Raw genomic sequence first — 20,158 nt, forward strand, 5'->3', positions numbered from 1 at the left:
TTTGATTTTGATATTATGGGGACTTTAAGGTGTGGTCACATTTACCATTCGGGTGCGAAATTCAGGGTATGTTCACACGACAACGATATGCTTAAAACGGAGAAGTTTTTCCTTTGAGTTTTCCGCTTGTCAAAACGATCCCCATTCACACTCCGCGAAAACGACTAAAAGTTAAAACCCCTGTATTCTGCTGTCAAGCCAGTAGATGGCGATGAAACACTGTAGACTGAACATGTAATACGCATGTGCATGACGACATCGTCTTCAGAGGATCGTGTTTTTGTTGTTTACATGGAGACCGTTTTCAAAAACTTGCACTTTGAAACCCGTTTTCTAAAGTTTGCTTTTTCAGGCTCCCAAAACACCTTTGTCGTGTAAACAAACGGAGAAAATGCATACAAAGTTTTACGTTTTTAGTTGAAAACGGTGTCGTGTAAACAGCCCCTCAGTCATGTTATCGATCGGAACTCCACGCGATCGGTAATTTCGCGTGAGGGCGAAACATTTCCCGCGCAAAGTTCACAACGGGTTCAGGCTTTATCACTCGAATGATCCGAAGCAGGTAAAAGACTGAAAGCCCTGCTCTAAATAATAACTAGACTTACCTCTGATGGATCTGAAATATTAATGCCTCAGGAGTAGCAGTAAAACACTGCGCATCTCTCCATTAGTGTGTGTGAGGGAAGAACAACATTTACTGACATCTCCGTCAAACAGACTTTCTGTCTACATTTCAGGATTCACATAAAATTGATTGACAGTTTAGTCAAACATCACAGATACAACACAATCTCATGGCACACCTGAACAGAAGGCTTCATTTTTTTCTAAAATAAATAAATAAAATGCTTGCATGGTTTCGTACGATCATACGAAATCCACTACAGATTATTAAACAGGGACATTTTTCTTCCCCGATGTCTACTTATAATTGTAAAGTTTGAGCTATAATGTCGTTTTTCATAATCATTTTAAGGTGCTGATAGCCTACAATACATTTAAATTTGTTCTGTGAATTTTCGCGGGTAAAATCAACGCGATCGTGAATTTGAATTTTGCGCGAATGCGAAGCGCAGATAATAGGCCTACATAACATACACATATATATAGGCCTACTAAATATCAATAATAAATATTTTGTGAGTCTTCATCCGGTTTTGATCAGATTTTCTAATCTGTTTTTGATCTGCTTCATTCCTCAATAACTTGAAAAGCTGCATCACACGGTGACGCTCATTAAATAATCTAAAAAGTGACGTTCAAATTATTTAGATCAGACTGAAATGATTAGGGATATTGTTTACAGACAAAAAATGATGTTCTTCCTCAGTGTTTCTGTCTTCGTTTCCACCACAAATATCTAAATATTCTTAAATCAAGATACATTTACTGGAGAAGGAAAATGACTGAAGATATTAAGACTGTGATTAAAATAAACTAAAAATATATATTAATGAGGTCAGAAAAATAATCTTGTTTTCCCTTTGAATTAAGTTTATTTTTCTGACTCCAATGACAGATACTTTTTCTTTATTATTATTTTATATTTTCTAATTAGCCTCTACTCGCTTATTTTTTATGCATTTTTCAGTAAACAATTATTAATATCTTCAGTCATTTTGCTTCCTCTCCAGTAAATGTATCTTGATTTCAGAATGTTTAGATGTTTGCACTAGAATACATTTTTTTGCAGTGTTTAAAATAGTCGCATCACATTGTGTTCACGCAGTGTGTCCGAGATCATTCACACACTGATCAAACGAACTGGCCTCAGATCTGCACGAAGAGCTCGGGTGTGAAAGCCAAAGCAATGAGACTCGAGGAGTTGTGCTGCAGCTTTAAACATCTATTTGTCATCAGATGAGGATCAGTTTGCTTTATCAGTGTGTGTGTGTGTATGTGTGTGGGGTTGCCATGGTAACACTGTTTACAGCCTGCTGGTGTTCTATAAATGGCACTGCGATGATGGCTGAGGCATGTTGGGTAATGTGAACGATGAAGAAATGTCATGTCCCCTTCAACACCAGGCTCTCATAAAACACCTGATCACTGCAGAATCAGGTTAACAAAAACTGATGTCACGAATCAAAGTTCGGCTGATTCATGGACGTCTTAAAGCAGGGATTTCACTCTTAGATCCCTCATCTAACATTTAAAGGCTTCTATAACACCTGATTCATACACCTCACGCGGCGGTCAGACATTGTCGATTTTGTTTTATTTTAATGCACTATATTTTGGCTCAATAATATTTTGCATTTTTAGGGGATTTCATGCTACTAAATTATATTACTGCAGTAGTTACAAACCATTTACTCACTTTTTGAGCACAGACCTGACAATGACATTTCCAAGTTAAACTGTGGTCAATCCTGAATGCTGTAACGTTATGAAGTCCACTGGAGGCAAGCTTGAAAAAAAACATAGTGCAGTTTATTTACAAATCAAAACGTGATCGATCATAAAACAAAATCATGTTCATGTCATGAAAGTTTCATGATGAAACTCAAAACGTGACAAACGCTTCGGATCACAGACTGAAGTTCGGTCTCTTTTTAAAGACGAAACCTGCAGATTATTGCAGAAGTGAAAAAAGTTTTAAAAGTGATTTACAAAAATGAAAAAGACATTAGAAGATGTAAAGAATTTTACGTTTATTGATATGAAATATGCATAAAAATACTATTTCCAATTTTTTTTTAAATGAAATATATATGTTCCAAAACATGTTTAAACTGTAAAACTGCGAGAAAATCAAAGCCACAAATCTAAACAAGTTTCCAAATTTGATATTGATATCTCAAAAAATTTACGTTCAGTAATATTTTGTTTCGGGGATCAGTACCAAACGCTTCCACTAGAGGAAATTCATTCCCGCAAGGAGCACAAGAGGGACTATTTTTTAAGAGCCATTTAACTCTTTTGAACGATATCTGTCATTTATTTTTTATTTTTTTCACATAGCAAGTGCTAAACCCTTTACCAAGTTTCATACCATTCCGGTGAAGTAAACAATTCTAAAAAAAGAAAACGTAAAATGACAGAAGAGCTCCTGAGGGTTGAACATCTCCTGATGATGGCATTGTGTTTGTTCAACTGCTGGAAAGACAAGGACTTCAAAAGGCCTCACTTCTCTTCTCCTCTCGAACGGCAGCGTAACGGAGCCAGTGTTACTGTATTCCCCCTCAGTGAAGACTCGAGCTGAGGAAGTGTGTGTGAATGAATGACAGAATGCGGTTGTTAGAGGAAAGTGACTGTGATGCAGAAACAGAAACCGGCTGTTTGCTTACACTCAATGCGAGCGAATGAAAGACGCTTGTCTAATGCCATCTACAATATCCTTCAAGCTCTGGATGTTGCCAAGGCAACCAGCGGGAGCGGAAATTAAACAAGAGGAACGTCACGTGTGTGTGTGTGTGTGTGTGTGTGTGTGTGTGTGTGTGTACACACAGTGAAACCAAACATTATTCAGACACCAGATATCATTTTTGATATTTCTTTACTAGTGTGGTCAGGACACTATAGTTGATTTCTGTAAGTGAGGAGAGCAGAATAAACTGTGACATATTATACCCAAATATTCTTCATACAGAGACTACCAGTGACATTTGGGACCAAAAATGATTGGGACACTTTGAGCTGACCATGTTTTGCTGAAGTGTGTTGTCTTTAATTGCTAATGCTCTTTTTACACACAGACTGAACACAATGAAGCATTGCTTGGTGATTGGTTGAGCTAAACTGGTATTATCTAATTGTGTAGTTAAATTTAACAGCTGACAGATATTCAACATAATTCATGTGTGAGACAGTCTAACAGAAGGACGGACAAAACCAGTCAAATATCAACTGAGTTCTGCTCATATTTCATTACCGTTTTCTAAACCATAGCGAATAAACTGAGATAATGTGAGACATGTTGAAGTTGTACAATGCAGTACAGTGGTTGGACTGTATATATATATATATGTTTAGTCAAGTGCATGTAAAAATACTCTGCATGAAATGAACTCCAAAATCCACTTTAATGAATTATTTAATCATAGGGTTCACACGTTTTTTGGCAACCAAACCTCAACATTACCCCCTTTAAAATTTCTAAAAATGAAATTTTGCTTGTTAAAATATGTTCAGAGCTCTTGAATGTCATTCTGTAAACATTTATGAAAATCATCCTTATTTTTACTAGTCTGGCGCTAGTGGTGAAACACGTCATGTTTAAAGAGGTGATGACATGAGAAATGTAATTTTCTTTGATCTTTTGACATATAAGAGATCTTTGCACCAAACATCCTGTAAGTTTCAGAACTTAAAATATCCTCCTCATTATAAACATGTCATGTCATGTCTTGTTTAGGTTTGGTTTCATGTTCTTGTTTCATGTCATGTTTCCTGTAACCTCTGGTTTGTAAGTTCCACAGCCATGTTCACGTTCTTGACTTCGTTCTTGACTTGTTTTATGTTTGATCTTGTTTTGTCTACTATTAAACTGCACTTGGGTTCTCTACAAACTTGCCTTAAGTGGACTCGTTACGAAACAAAGCATTTATTTACGGTAATTAATCTCTAGAAACGGCTCGTTTTAAATCTGAGGGATTTGTGAAGTCACTCAAGCAAATACATTTGCATAAGCCCGCCTCCAGAGCAAGACATTGACCAATAGTTATACATCATCACACCATAGGCTCCGCCCACTGGCGTTCAATCACTTAATGGCTGATATTTGCTGGATGTGAGCGTCGCGTCAGAAGAAAACAGAAGATATTATAATGACTGATGCTGTCTACACTGATACAGATGTATTCAGATTATAATGACTGACGCTGTCTACACTGATACAGATGTATTCAGATTATAATGACTGACACTGTCTACACTGATACAGATGTGTTCAGATTATAATGACTGACGTTGTCTACACTGATACAGATGTGTGTTCAGATTATAATGACTGACGCTGTCTACACTGATACAGATGTGTGTTCAGATTATAATGACTGACGCTGTCTACACTGATACAGATGTGTGTTCAGATTATAATGACTGATGCTGTCTACACTGATACAGATGTGTGTTCAGATTATAATGACTGACGCTGTCTACACTGATACAGATGTGTGTTCAGATTATAATGACTGACGCTGTCTACACTGATACAGATGTGTGTTCAGATTATAATGACTGACGCTGTCTACACTGATACAGATGTGTTCAGATTATAATGACTGACGTTGTCTACACTGATACAGATGTGTGTTCAGATTATAATGACTGACACTGTCTACACAGATACAGATGTGTGTTCAGATTATAATGATTGACGCTGTCTGCACTGATACAGATGTGTGTTCAGATTATAATGACTGACACTGTCTACACTGATACAGATGTGTGTTCAGATTATAATGACTGATGCTGTCTACACTGATACAGATGTGTGTTTAGATTATAATGACTGACGCTGTCTACACAGATACAGATGTGTGTTCAGATTATAATGACTGACTCTGTCTACACTGATACAGATGTGTGTTCAGATTATAATGACTGACGCTGTCTACACTGATACAGATGTGTGTTCAGATTATAATGACTGACGCTGTCTACACTGATACAGATGTGTGTTCAGATTATAATGACTGACTCTGTCTACACTGATACAGATGTGTGTTCAGATTATAATGACTGACGCTGTCTACACTGATACAGATGTGTGTTTAGATTATAATGACTGACGCTGTCTACACAGATACAGATGTGTGTTCAGATTATAATGACTGACGCTGTCTACACTGATACAGATGTGTGTTCAGATTATAATGACTGACGCTGTCTACACTGATACAGATGTGTGTTCAGATTATAATGACTGACACTGTCTACACTGATACAGATGTGTGTTCAGATTATAATGACTGACGCTGTCTACACTGATACAGATGTGTGTTCAGATTATAATGACTGACAGTCTACACTGATACAGTATACAGATGTGTGTTCAGATTATAATGACTGACGCTGTCTACACTGATACAGATGTGTGTTCAGATTATAATGACTGACAGTCTACACTGATACAGTATACAGATGTGTGTTCAGATTATAATGACTGACTCTGTCTACACTGATACAGATGTGTGTTCAGATTATAATGACTGACGCTGTCTACACTGATACAGATGTGTGTTCAGATTATAATGACTGACGCTGTCTACACTGATACAGTATACAGATGTGTGTTCAGATTATAATGACTGATGCTGTCTACACTGATACAGATGTGTGTTCAGATTATAATGACTGACAGTCTACACAGATACAGATATGTGTTCAGATTATAATGACTGACGCTGTCTACACTGATACAGATGTGTGTTCAGATTATAATGACTGACGCTGTCTACACTGATACAGATGTGTGTTCAGATTATAATGACTGACACTGTCTACACTGATACAGATGTGTGTTCAGATTATAATGACTGACACTGTCTACACTGATACAGATGTGTGTTCAGATTATAATGACTGACGCTGTCTACACAGATACAGATGTGTGTTCAGATTATAATGACTGACGCTGTCTACACTGATACAGATGTGTGTTCAGATTATAATGACTGACAGTCTACACTGATACAGATGTGTTCAGATTATAATGACTGACAGTCTACACTGATACAGTATACAGATGTGTGTTCAGATTATAATGACTGACGCTGTCTACACTGATACAGATGTGTGTTTAGATTATAATGACTGACGCTGTCTACACAGATACAGATGTGTGTTCAGATTATAATGACTGACGCTGTCTACACTGATACAGTATACAGATGTGTGTTCAGATTATAATGACTGATGCTGTCTACACTGATACAGATGTGTGTTCAGATTATAATGACTGACAGTCTACACAGATACAGATATGTGTTCAGATTATAATGACTGACGCTGTCTACACTGATACAGATGTGTGTTCAGATTATAATGACTGACGCTGTCTACACTGATACAGATGTGTGTTCAGATTATAATGACTGACACTGTCTACACTGATACAGATGTGTGTTCAGATTATAATGACTGACACTGTCTACACTGATACAGATGTGTGTTCAGATTATAATGACTGACGCTGTCTACACTGATACAGATGTGTGTTCAGATTATAATGACTGACACTGTCTACACTGATACAGATGTGTGTTCAGATTATAATGACTGACACTGTCTACACTGATACAGATGTGTGTTCAGATTATAATGACTGACGCTGTCTACACTGATACAGATGTGTGTTCAGATTATAATGACTGACGCTGTCTACACTGATACAGATGTGTGTTTAGATTATAATGACTGACGCTGTCTACACTGATACAGATGTGTGTTCAGATTATAATGACTGACGCTGTCTACACTGATACAGATGTGTTCAGATTATAATGACTGACGCTGTCTACACTGATACAGATGTGTTCAGATTATAATGACTGATGCTGTCTACACTGATACAGATGTGTTCAGATTATAATGACTGACGCTGTCTACACTGATACAGATGTGTGTTCAGATTATAATGACTGACGCTGTCTACACTGATACAGATGTGTGTTCAGATTATAATGACTGACGCTGTCTACACTGATACAGATGTGTGTTTAGATTATAATGACTGACGCTGTCTACACTGATACAGATGTGTGTTCAGATTATAATGACTGACTCTGTCTACACTGATACAGATGTGTGTTCAGATTTTAATGACTGACGCTGTCTACACTGATACAGATGTGTGTTCAGATTATAATGACTGACTCTGTCTACACCGATACAGATGTGTGTTCAGATTATAATGACTGACGCTGTCTACACTGATACAGATGTGTGTTCAGATTATAATGACTGACGCTGCCTACACTGATACAGATGTGTGTTCAGATTATAATGACTGACGCTGTCTACACTGATACAGATGTGTGTTCAGATTATAATGACTGACGCTGTCTACACTGATACAGATGTGTGTTCAGATTATAATGACTGACAGTCTACACTGATACAGATGTGTGTTCAGATTATAATGACTGACGCTGTCTACACTGATACAGATGTGTGTTCAGATTATAATGACTGACGCTGTCTACACTGATACAGATGTGTGTTCAGATTACAATGACTGACGTTGTCTACACTGATACAGATGTGTGTTCAGATTATAATGACTGACACTGTCTACACTGATACAGATGTGTGTTCAGATTATAATGACTGACGCTGTCTACACTGATACAGATGTGTGTTCAGATTATAATGACTGACGCTGTCTACACTGATACAGATGTGTGTTCAGATTATAATGACTGACGTTGTCTACACTGATACAGATGTGTGTTCAGATTATAATGGCTGACTCTGTCTACACTGATACAGATGTGTGTTCAGATTATAATGACTGATGCTGTCTACACTGATACAGATGTGTTCAGATTATAATGACTGACGCTGTCTACACTGATACAGTATACAGATGTGTGTTCAGATTATAATGACTGACGCTGTCTACACTGATACAGATGTGTGTTCAGATTATAATGACTGACGCTGTCTACACAGATACAGATGTGTGTTCAGATTATAATGACTGACGTTGTCTACACTGATACAGATGTGTGTTCAGATTATAATGACTGATGCTCTCTACACTGATACAGATGTGTTCAGATTATAATGACTGACGCTGTCTACACTGATACAGATGTGTGTTCAGATTATAATGACTGACGCTGTCTACACTGATACAGTATACAGATGTGTGTTCAGATTATAATGACTGACTCTGTCTACACTGATACAGATGTGTGTTCAGATTATAATGACTGACTCTGTCTACACTGATACAGATGTGTGTTCAGATTATAATGACTGACGCTGTCTACACTGATACAGATGTGTTCAGATTATAATGATTGACGCTGTCTACACAGATACAGATGTGTGTTCAGATTATAATGACTGACGTTGTCTACACTGATACAGATGTGTGTTCAGATTATAATGACTGATGCTGTCTACACTGATACAGATGTGTTCAGATTATAATGACTGACGCTGTCTACACTGATACAGTATACAGATGTGTGTTCAGATTATAATGACTGATGCTGTCTACACTGATACAGATGTGTGTTCAGATTATAATGACTGACGCTGTCTACACTGATACAGATGTGTTCAGATTATAATGACTGACTCTGTCTACACTGATACAGATGTGTGTTCAGATTATAATGACTGACGCTGTCTACACTGATACAGTATACAGATGTGTGTTCAGATTATAATGACTGATGCTGTCTACACTGATACAGATGTGTGTTCAGATTATAATGACTGACGCTGTCTACACTGATACAGATGTGTGTTCAGATTATAATGACTGACTCTGTCTACACTGATACAGATGTGTGTTCAGATTATAATGACTGACGCTGTCTACACTGATACAGATGTGTGTTCAGATTATAATGACTGACGCTGTCTACACAGATACAGATGTGTGTTCAGATTATAATGACTGACACTGTCTACACTGATACAGATGTGTGTTCAGATTATAATGACTGACGCTGTCTACACTGATACAGATGTGTTCAGATTATAATGACTGACGCTGTCTACACTGATACAGATGTGTGTTCAGATTATAATGACTGACGCTGTCTACACTGATACAGATGTGTGTTCAGATTATAATGACTGACGCTGTCTACACTGATACAGATGTGTGTTCAGATTATAATGACTGACGCTGTCTAAACTGATACAGATGTGTGTTCAGATTATAATGACTGACGCTGTCTACACTGATACAGATGTGTGTTCAGATTATAATGACTGACGCTGTCTAAACTGATACAGATGTGTGTTCAGATTATAATGACTGACGATGTCTACACTGATACAGATGTGTGTTCAGTTTCTGAAATGGAAGAGAGAAAGTACGTTCGTCCAGTTTAAACATCTGGTTTGAGTCTCTGTAGAGACATTATTTTAATGGCATCCCGGATCGCATCACAGGATCATATGTTTGTTCGGAGCGTTTGACTGAGACACAGTGTAATGAAGAGTTCACATAGAAAACCTCTGTTGACGGATGAAGCAGCGACTGTATTTAATCTGAAGTAATTTCTTAATGCTTTGTATGGAAATTACAGTTTTATATGGATAATGGTTTCAAAACATCTACTCGTGTGTATCTACACCTCAAGGAACATATCCTCATCCCCCACAAACAAATAAAATAACACTGTCATTATTTACTCTCCCATACGTCATTCAAAATCTACATGACATTCTTTGTTCTGTGGACACAAAGATATTTTAAGAACTAATGGAACCTTCTTGTAAAGTGTTGCCATATATAGTGTTGCTGTAATATAACGACTCATACTGTGATTTTCATCATTCCCCCCACAGCTATTAGATATAGATGCACCTGAAAGTGGCCACTACATGTAATTGCAGAATTGTTTTCCGCTGATGTTCTCGATCACAGAATTACATTTATCTTTTTTCCGTGTGTGATCCGTGTCATTTTCCTCATTACACTCACAGCGGGGATCCTTCCAGTCATTACCGGAATACACTCTCAGCAATGTGGAGCAATCAAGATAATAGATAATTTATCCATAGCAAAAAAACAACACAGCAAGCCCTGATATTACTTTATCATGCTTCTAATTACAGGCTTCAGTCTCTTAATTGCAATATTAATTTCCTTCTGTAATATTGAGACTGTTGCATAAGCGGAAAATGAAGCAAAAGAAAGTCCATGATGACAGTAAAAGCATTTGATTTATGATAAAAACAACAAACTTACACAGCAAAACAATCCTGTTCTTAATGAATGTTTAAGTCTTATAAGTCAATTCAAAATCTAAAAGTCCTTGAAATAAGAGAAGCAACGCTGCATTACACGCTAAACCCCTTATTTTCTGTCAAACACACACTCTTCATGCAGCTCTTTTCAGCACAACCGCTCACTGAAAAAATTAAATTGTTCGCTAATAAAATTATTCTTCACGACACACGTTTGAATGTGCAAATATCATCTCAGAGCTTCGGTGGACGGGTTTGTGTTTTTGAAAGTTTATAGTGATGCTTTTCGCTTAATAATTGAACACATGGTTTGATTCCGAACGGTTGCACATTCAGAAATATATGCTTCTTAAAGCTTCGGCTGCTATAAGTGAAGTCACATCCTTTATTTATAGAGAGATAAAACAGCACTCTATGCCATCAAAAGTCCAGCGCACTTGATGACGGTGTTTCATCTCTTCCAGCATCTGAGAGAATGAAGCAGGAGTTCAGGACAGTGTTTATCTAAACACTAGCGCCCGTGGCCCTTCTTCATCAGGACGTTCAGCGCAGTCTCGATGATGGCATGACATTTCTGGCCTTAAAGTTTCCTAAAGGCTCTAGTTTCACTCACTTCAGAGATAGGTCCTCCTTTTAGTAAATCAGGACCATAAATTAAGAATTCGCTCCCTCGTTTTAGTAAATCAGGATCATAAATTATTATTTGTTCTGATGACTAAACAATTCGTTCCTTCCTTTTAGTAAATCGTGACCATAAATTAATAATTCGTTCTGACGACTTGACTTATTCGTTCCTTCGTTTTAGTAAATCGTGACCATAAATTATTCATTTGTTCTGACGACTAAACAATTCGTTCCCTCGTTTTAGTAAATCGTGACCATGAATTAAGAATTCTTGTCCACACTAATAAGTTTTCGTTTGAAAATCATCTTTGTCTCTCCGTTTTGGCCTTCCATCACACTGAGACGGCGTTTTTATTAATGAAAACGAAGATTTTTGAAAACCAAAAGTGGTTAAATTTGAAAATGACGTTTTCGCGTTGTGTGTGGACTGTCAAAACTGAGGTATTTAAAAAAACGATGATGTAAGTTTTGTCATGTTTTGCATATTGAACCCATAGATATTCATGTTTATAGCAGTATTTATTGTGCCTGTTATGTGCTGTTCACATTCACACAGTTGCTAAAATATGTTACTTTGCTCATTTCACAGTCCTGCAAAGATGACAGAAAACACTCACATTTGCTGTCCTGCGGTGAAGCATGAGCAGTTTTAGCATTTTAGACCCAACATAAATGTTTCTTGAGTATCAAATCCTCATATTAGAGTGATTTCTGAAGGATCATGTGACACTGAAGACTGGAGTAATGATGCTGAACATTCAGCTTTGATCACAGGAATAAATTACACTTTACTGTATATTCACATAGAGAACAGATGATTTACATTATAATAATATTTCACAATTTTTACTGTATTTATGATCAAATAAATGCAGCTTTGGTGAAGTAGGCGAGACTTCTGTCAAAAACATTAACAAATCTTACCGACCCAAAAAATTTTAATGGTTGAGTATATTAAAATGTTTTAGTAGGTAAATAATGCTGTTTATGACTATGAATTAAAATGTTTTAGTAGGTTAGTAGGCAATGGTGCATATAAGTGAAAATGATTCTTCTTGTGTTCAGAATGTACTAACAAACCGTGTTAACAAAACAAGGAATTGGCAAGTAATATTAAAATTAAATGTGACATTTTGTAGTAGAAAGACTGAAAGAGCATGTTCTTGTAAAATGTCCTCAAGGTAATCTTTGAGTTATTTACAATTTTTGAAAACATTGTTTACATTGTACACCATTTTTGCAGTACTTTTTACTTCTTACATGAAACATTTTGAATCTGCTTGATTGCAATCACACACACAATAATGTTAAGGTAACATCTGTAAAATGTAAGATTGACATGTTCATTTCTTTGTTCTTTGTTTTGAAGGCCGCATTTGACCAACTCCAGATATTTACCCATTTTACTGCAGTATTTCCACTAAAGCTGGACGTTCAGCTTCTGGAATAAAGAAGAAGTGACAGTCAGAGAAGCTCTGGTGTTCAACAACATGAGACGGTGTGGATGTTCAACTCAATCGCATTCAAAACTAAATCAAAACAATCATTGCAATGTGTTTGCCAGGTTGTTTTATTTCATGTGACAAATCTTGGTTTTGACCGGGGCACGGCAGTAAAAACGGTAAAGCTATTGTGATGATGGCCAATCCAAAGACAGCACCTGTGTGAACCTGACAGCGCCTCGACTCCAGTAAGCGAACTGACGGAGACGCCACTGACAGATCGAGGAAGAGGAACACTGGAGGGCTGAAGGACTGCAGAATATCTCAGAAACAGTTTACTGTTAATCCATGCAGAGAAAGCACCTGTCAGGGTTTGGGTGGGTGAAGGGAGCGAGGACTCAAGTGCAGGACAATGGGTGTTTAATGATAATAAAATAAAACAAAACAGACCACAGAAACTACCCGAGGGGGAGAACTAGACTGGCTTGAGCACACAGCGGGGAAACACACGGGGTACAGACGACGAACCAGCGCAGGACTGCAAACAAGGCAGGTAACGAGGGAGGACACGAGGGGCTAATGAATCAATAATCAGGTAACGAGATGGACGGGGTTAGACGATCCACAGGAGAGCACAGGGAAACAAACATGACAACATTTACATTTAATGACGTGTGCGCAGACTGGTGCATAGATATATATACACTAGATGTCGCCTTGGCTACGCCAGTTCATTGGAACGAATGTCTTTAAGGCGACATCTAGTATATATATATCTATGCACCAGTCTGCGTACACGTCACACACCAGGATGCGCCCGCGCCCTGAGATCACTTGGACGTGGCTGTGTTATAAGAGGTAAAAACGATATAAATACTGTTCGTTTTCTCACACAAACCGCTCGTTTCGTGTCTTAGGCCATCAATGTGTACTTACGATGGGGAATTGTTTAATTTGGACTCTGTGCATGCTCTTTGAGACAGTGACCACAGACCTGCATTATATGACTGACAGACAAGAACGGTTTGACCTAAAAATATCAAAATTGAAACTACTGCGGAAACAAAGACACCTACATCTTGGATGCCCTTGAGGTAAGCTAAAACATACCAACATTTAATTTCAAAGTGAACTATCCCTTTAAGTGCTCACGGAAGAGCCAGTGTTCACACCAAACATGACAAACACAAGCACAACAATAACGATAGCGATAACTATAATGATAGTGATAACTAGAACTATAACTATATTATGATTGGATATCAATGTTTTTATTATCAGCTAAAAAAAAAATCGTTCTGAAACAGATTCCAACGATATCGTTCCTCTGTCGTATAGAGGGAATGCATTAACGTCAGTTTCCCGCGGGAACACACTCCCTCATCCGGCCGGAGAGTCAGAAGAGCTGCGGAGTGACTGGAGTTAACAGGGAAAACTGAGGAAAACATACGATTATCAGTTTAAACTAAAGGTTGGACTCGATATAGTGTTTCTTACAACTACAGATCCAGGGATCGTGGATACTGACATGCAGCCGGAATCATGTTACACAATATAAGTCTAAATCCATATGATCACTTTTATCAATGTTATATATATCATCATATCGTCCAGCCCGAAAACTTGTATAGTTTTTGTCAGTGTTTATTTAAAAACATCCAATTATGCAGAATATATAATGGTAAATATTTAATCGATGAGTTGTCAATACAATATATAACAATACAATATATAGGGAATGATTTTACCCCTAAATTCAGCATATCGACACACAATAACTGCAAATCCAGCTTTCTCAGCCTGGAGATGTTTCTGTGAATCACAGCGATGCATTCGCTTCTCTGTTCTATAGCTTTCGCCAGTCTGTACAAATATACCCCATTTCTTCCCCAAGATCTCAAAGCTCTTTCCCGGTTTAGACGTGTTTTGAGTTCACGATAACGCTGTTTTGGGGCCTGCAAACGCAAACTTTTGAACACGTGTTTCAAAGTGCAAGTTTTTGAAAACCATACCGTTGTTGTCTCGGTGTAAACTACAAAAGCGTGAATTTGTGGAAACGTTGACGTCATACGCATGTGTATTACGTGTTCATTCTATAGGCACGTCTGTTTTCTTTGCAAAGTGACATCGCCATCTACTGGCCTGGCAGCAGAACACAGCGTTTCTGTCAACAGTTGTTTCTGAAGTATGATGTATGATAAAAAGAGAAATCCAGAATACCCTTTAATATGTCAACAAAACCAATCGTGAATTTTGAACCTGGCTTTAATTATAACATTTCAGAAAACGTATAATACAAAACAGTTGTCTCAATGTATACTGTGATTAATCAATATTGTAATATCTGTCATTATCATGACCGTTCCCAATGAAAAGTCATTAGCATATGCACAAGTGTCAGATCTATATGCATATTTCACATATCAACATGCATCTGTGTGTCAGTCAGCTGAGCGAATGATAAAACCTTTTTTCTTCACACCTGTGTAGTAAAATAATCCGTTCTGACTGCTGGACCTCCAGGCCTGATTCACACATCATGGTTTCTGCGGCATCAGAGCTTAATCGTCCAGAAGAACCATTCAAAGAGGACAATCACACTCACACCCTAATGAGTAATATACACAAGCTATAGCTAAATCATTAAAATCATCAGGATTCAGTCAGATTTACTGAACAGAAACACCCCGTCACTAAAATAAATCTGTTAAATTTACGGTAAAAAAACGGCAGCGGTGGTTGCCGGAAATCTACTGTAAAAAATGCGGTAGCAACATTTTAGGTTTTACAGACTTAACTAAAATTAAAAAAAATTAAAAAATTCTATTAGGTTTTATGTTACATTTAAAGTTGTTAAATTAATATTCATTGCATTTTTATAATGTCATGTGTGTTACCATGATGGTGTTTAGTAGGGCTGGCTATTGACTCAAATTTCACAATTTGATTAGATTTCGATTCACAAGCTTGCAATTCGATTCGATTTTGATTCAATATTGATAATTTTGGATATCAGGTTCAATACATGGCACATTTTCTCAAGGAAAACAAATCTCTTCACTAATGCTGTAAACTATGAGAGTCAGTCGTAGCCTATAGGCTTCATTAGCCTACTGTAATATTGAAGGTAAAAATTAACTTATTTTACAAACACTTAAAATACACTTTTATTTATTTTTATAATAAGTTATATGAAATATAAACATTTAAATGGTGGCTGTCAAAAACCTGCCAGATTTATTCAAACTTGCATTCAAAATTGAAGAACATTAAAAATGATAATGAATATGTAATATGGTGCATATATTTAGCAGAATGCTCCTCTCTAGAGTTAATTTGTCTCGCTGACTGACGAGTTTATGGTCACTGGATGTGGTTTTTCTGAGGTAAATGTGACGTTACATGACATTGTTTACAAGCTGTTTACTGACGTCTTTCCACGGCTGAAACACTGATCGAGTGACTCCATGTCCATAGTGTGATTTATTGGATGGGATGCGCTACAATGTTACATTCATTCATCAACTGAGAACATGATGACTAATCGAGTCTTGGGATTTAAGAATCGATGTCGGTTCGTAAAAATGAGAATCGATTAAAATCGAGAAATCAGTATTTTTTACCCAGCCCTAATGTTTAGTGTTATTAATATTAACTCTCTTATGGAAAAGCTGCTTGTGCTGAGCTTTGGTTGATCATGTGACTCTCATCTCCGCTGTGATTGGTGGTTATCAGTGTTTTACAAATCAGATATTAGTACTTCAATAGATCGGTAAAGTAACATTATATCAGATAATGAAATATGTTTTTTTACTGTAAATTTTTGTTAAGTCTGTAAAACCTAAAATGTTGCTACCGTATATTTTTTTTTACTGTGTACATTTGTTCTTGTTCCAGAAGCTGTTTCACTTTATTTACGGAAGAAAAGACGCGACTTCACTTTCACGGCAATATTACAGCAGAAATGTTATTTATGTCTGTACATAACTTCATAACTGCAGCGGACTGAGGATCATGTGTCGTGAGAGCTGTGGACGGACACACACACACACACACACACACACACACACACACACACACACACACACACACACACACACACAGACCTTCAGTGATGCTTCAGACTCTGAGATTATGACAGCATCCACTTCACATTTAATGACCATATTGCATAAGAATATATAAGAAGGCGGTCTGTGTCCACGGCTTTATGATATCAGGCGTCTGTATAATTGCCCTCCTCCAGACCAGAGGTCATCATCGCTCACAGGATTAATGACCTCGCTCTTCTCATATTCCATACGCCTGAACTCCAGCAACAGTGTTAGCTCTGAGGAGTTCGTCAAACACAGCAGTGATGTGTAAATCTGCCGTCGTTCATCAGGAGGATCAGCTGGACTCATGTTTCTGTACATGTAATAACTCGTTCCGAGAACATTCAGAGTAACGTTCAGGTAATGTTTGAAGAATGAGACAATGGAAGGTTTCCTTAAAACATTTAGTTACATTACAATTTAAACCTTCAAAGAATATTCTTTCTTTCTTTCTTTCTTTCTTTCTACTGTTTTTTTGTTCCTTCCTTCTGTTTTTTCTTCCTTTCTTTCTTTCCTTCTTTCTTCCTTCGTTTCTTCCTTTCTTTCTTTCCTTCTTTCTTCCTTCGTTTCTTTCTTTCTTCCTTCCTTCTGTTTTTTCTTCCTCTTTATTTCCTTCTTTCTTCCTTCCTTCCTCTCTTTCTTCCTCTTTTTTCTTTCTTTTTTTCTTCCGTTTTTTTGTTCCTTCCTTCCTTTTTTCTTCCTTTCTTTATTTCCTTCTTTCTTCCTTCCTTCCTTCCTTCCTTCCTTTCTCCTTCTTTCTTTCTTTATTTCGTTTTTTGTTCCTTCCTTCCTCTTTCTTTCTTTTTTCCTTCCTTCTGTTTTTTCTTCCTTTATTTCCTTCTTTCTTTCTTCCTTCCTCTTTCTTTCTTTCTTTCTTGCTTCCTTCCGTTTTTTCTTCCTTCCTCTTTCTTTCTTTCTTCCATTTTTTGTTCCTTCCTTCCTCTTTCTCCCTTTCTTTCTTCCTTCCTCTTTCTTTCTTTCTTTCTTTCTTCCATTTTTTGTTCCTTCCTTCCTCTGTCTTTCTTTCTTTTTTCCTTCCTTCTGTTTTTTCTTCCTTCCTCTTTCTTTCTTTCTTCCATTTTTTTCCCCTTCCTTCCTCTTGCTCCCTTTCTTTCTTCCTTCCTCTTTCTTTCTTTCTTTCTTTCTTCCATTTTTTGTTCCTTCCTTCCTCTTTCTCTCTTTCTTTCTTCCTTCCTCTTTCTTTCTTCCATTTTTTGTTCCTTCCTTCCTCTTTCTCTCTTTCTTTCTTCCTTCCTCTTTCTTTCTTTCTTTCTTCCATTTTTTGTTCCTTCCTTCCTCTTTCTCTCTTTCTTTCTTCCTTCCTCTTTCTTTCTTTCTTTCTTCCATTTTTTGTTCCTTCCTTCCTCTTTCTCTCTTTCTTTCTTTCCTTCTTTCTTCCTTCCTTCTGTTTTTTCTTCCTCTTTATTTCCTTCTTTCTTCCTTCCTTCCTCTCTTTGTTCCTTCCTCTTTTTTCTTTCTTTCTTTCTTCCGTTTTTTGTTCCTTCCTTCCTTTTTTTCCTTCCTTCTGTTTTTCTCCTTTCTTTATTTCCTTCTTTCTTTCTTCCTTCCTTCCTTCCTTTCTCCTTCTTTCTTTCTTTATTTCATTTTTTGTTCCTTCCTTCCTCTTTCTTTCTTTTTTCCTTCCTTCTGTTTTTTCTTCCTTTCTTTATTTTCTTCTTTCTTTCTTTCTTTCATTTTTTGTTCCTTCCTTCCTCATTCTTTCTTTATTTCCTTCTTTCTTTCTTTCTTTCTTTCATTTTTTGTTCCTTCCTTCCTCATTCTTTCTTTTTTCCTTCCTTTGTTTCTTTCTTGCTTCCTTCTGTTTTTTCTTCCTTTATTTCCTTCTTTCTTTCTTTCTTTCTTTCTTGCTTCCTTCCGTTTTTTGTTCCTTCCTTCCTCTGTCTTTCTTTCTTTTTTCCTTCCTTCGTTTATTTCTCTCTTCCTTCCTTCTGTTTTTTCTTCCTTCCTCTTTCTTTCTTTCTTTCTTTCTTTCTTTCTTTCTTTCTTTCTGTCTTATTCATGGTGAGAGACAGTTTTATTTATCAAAAAATTTAATAAAATTGTTAAAGATTGTGGAATAGAATGGAATATTACATTACGATTTAAACGTTTAAAGAATATTCTTTCTTTAAATAAAATGTATACTTTTTTTTAAGACTAAAATTGGATCAGATGAGTAGAAGTATTCTAGTAAAATATGTTTAACGGACAAGATGAACAGAGAATATTAATAAATAACGTGTAATGGGAAATGATCTGAACATGTTTCTGAGAGCTAGGAGTTCATTCACAAATGACCTGGAAAACTCCTCCTTTCACGTTCCAGATAAAATAACAGCGTATGGATTTGAAATGATGAATTGTAATTCTGTCATGGACAAAAGCTTTGACACACAGAGCGTATGATCTGTTGACTGACACACACACACGACAGAGTTGTGTGGGTCAGACGGTGTTGGGTTTAAAGCTGTTGAAGTAAATGAGTTTGGACGGCATCAGAGCGTCAGTGACAGCGGCTGTCAGAGCAAACTGATATTATTCAGAGCCTGAAGCGACACTAAAATCATATCCAACGAGCTCCGCTGGAAAACTGGAGGCTATACAATACAAACCACCTGATACTAAACGGTTCTGGTCTCAGATGTCAGTGTCTTGTACTTTATCACATAGTTCATTTGGATCAAATTGACACAATCTGGTGTCAGAAAGTCATAATGAAATAATGATTTCAGAGAGCAGAAGTTTAATAACACATCAGGAGTCTGGAGTCAGAAAGTCACATAATTGCATGTTTTTGTGTTAGATTACACAAAGCTGCCGAATAATGATTTCAGAGAGCAGCCGTTTAATAACACATTAATAACACATTAATAACACATTAATAACACATTCTGATTCATGTTCTGTCAAGGTTCTCTCAAAGTTATGGACAAATGTTCTTCTAGTTTAGTCGGGTCAACACAATTTATTTGTTTTACGTCAAATTAATTTACTCTATATGTTTAACTTTATTACAATTGTTCTCAGAATGTTAAAACATTATTTATATATCGTTCATGGAACTTTTGTAAATGTTGCCACTAGTTTCGGAATGTTCAGAGAACGTTTAAAAGT

The sequence above is a fragment of the Squalius cephalus genome, assembly GCF_949319135.1.
Source record: "Squalius cephalus genome assembly, chromosome: 9".
Lineage (NCBI taxonomy): Eukaryota > Metazoa > Chordata > Actinopteri > Cypriniformes > Leuciscidae > Squalius > Squalius cephalus.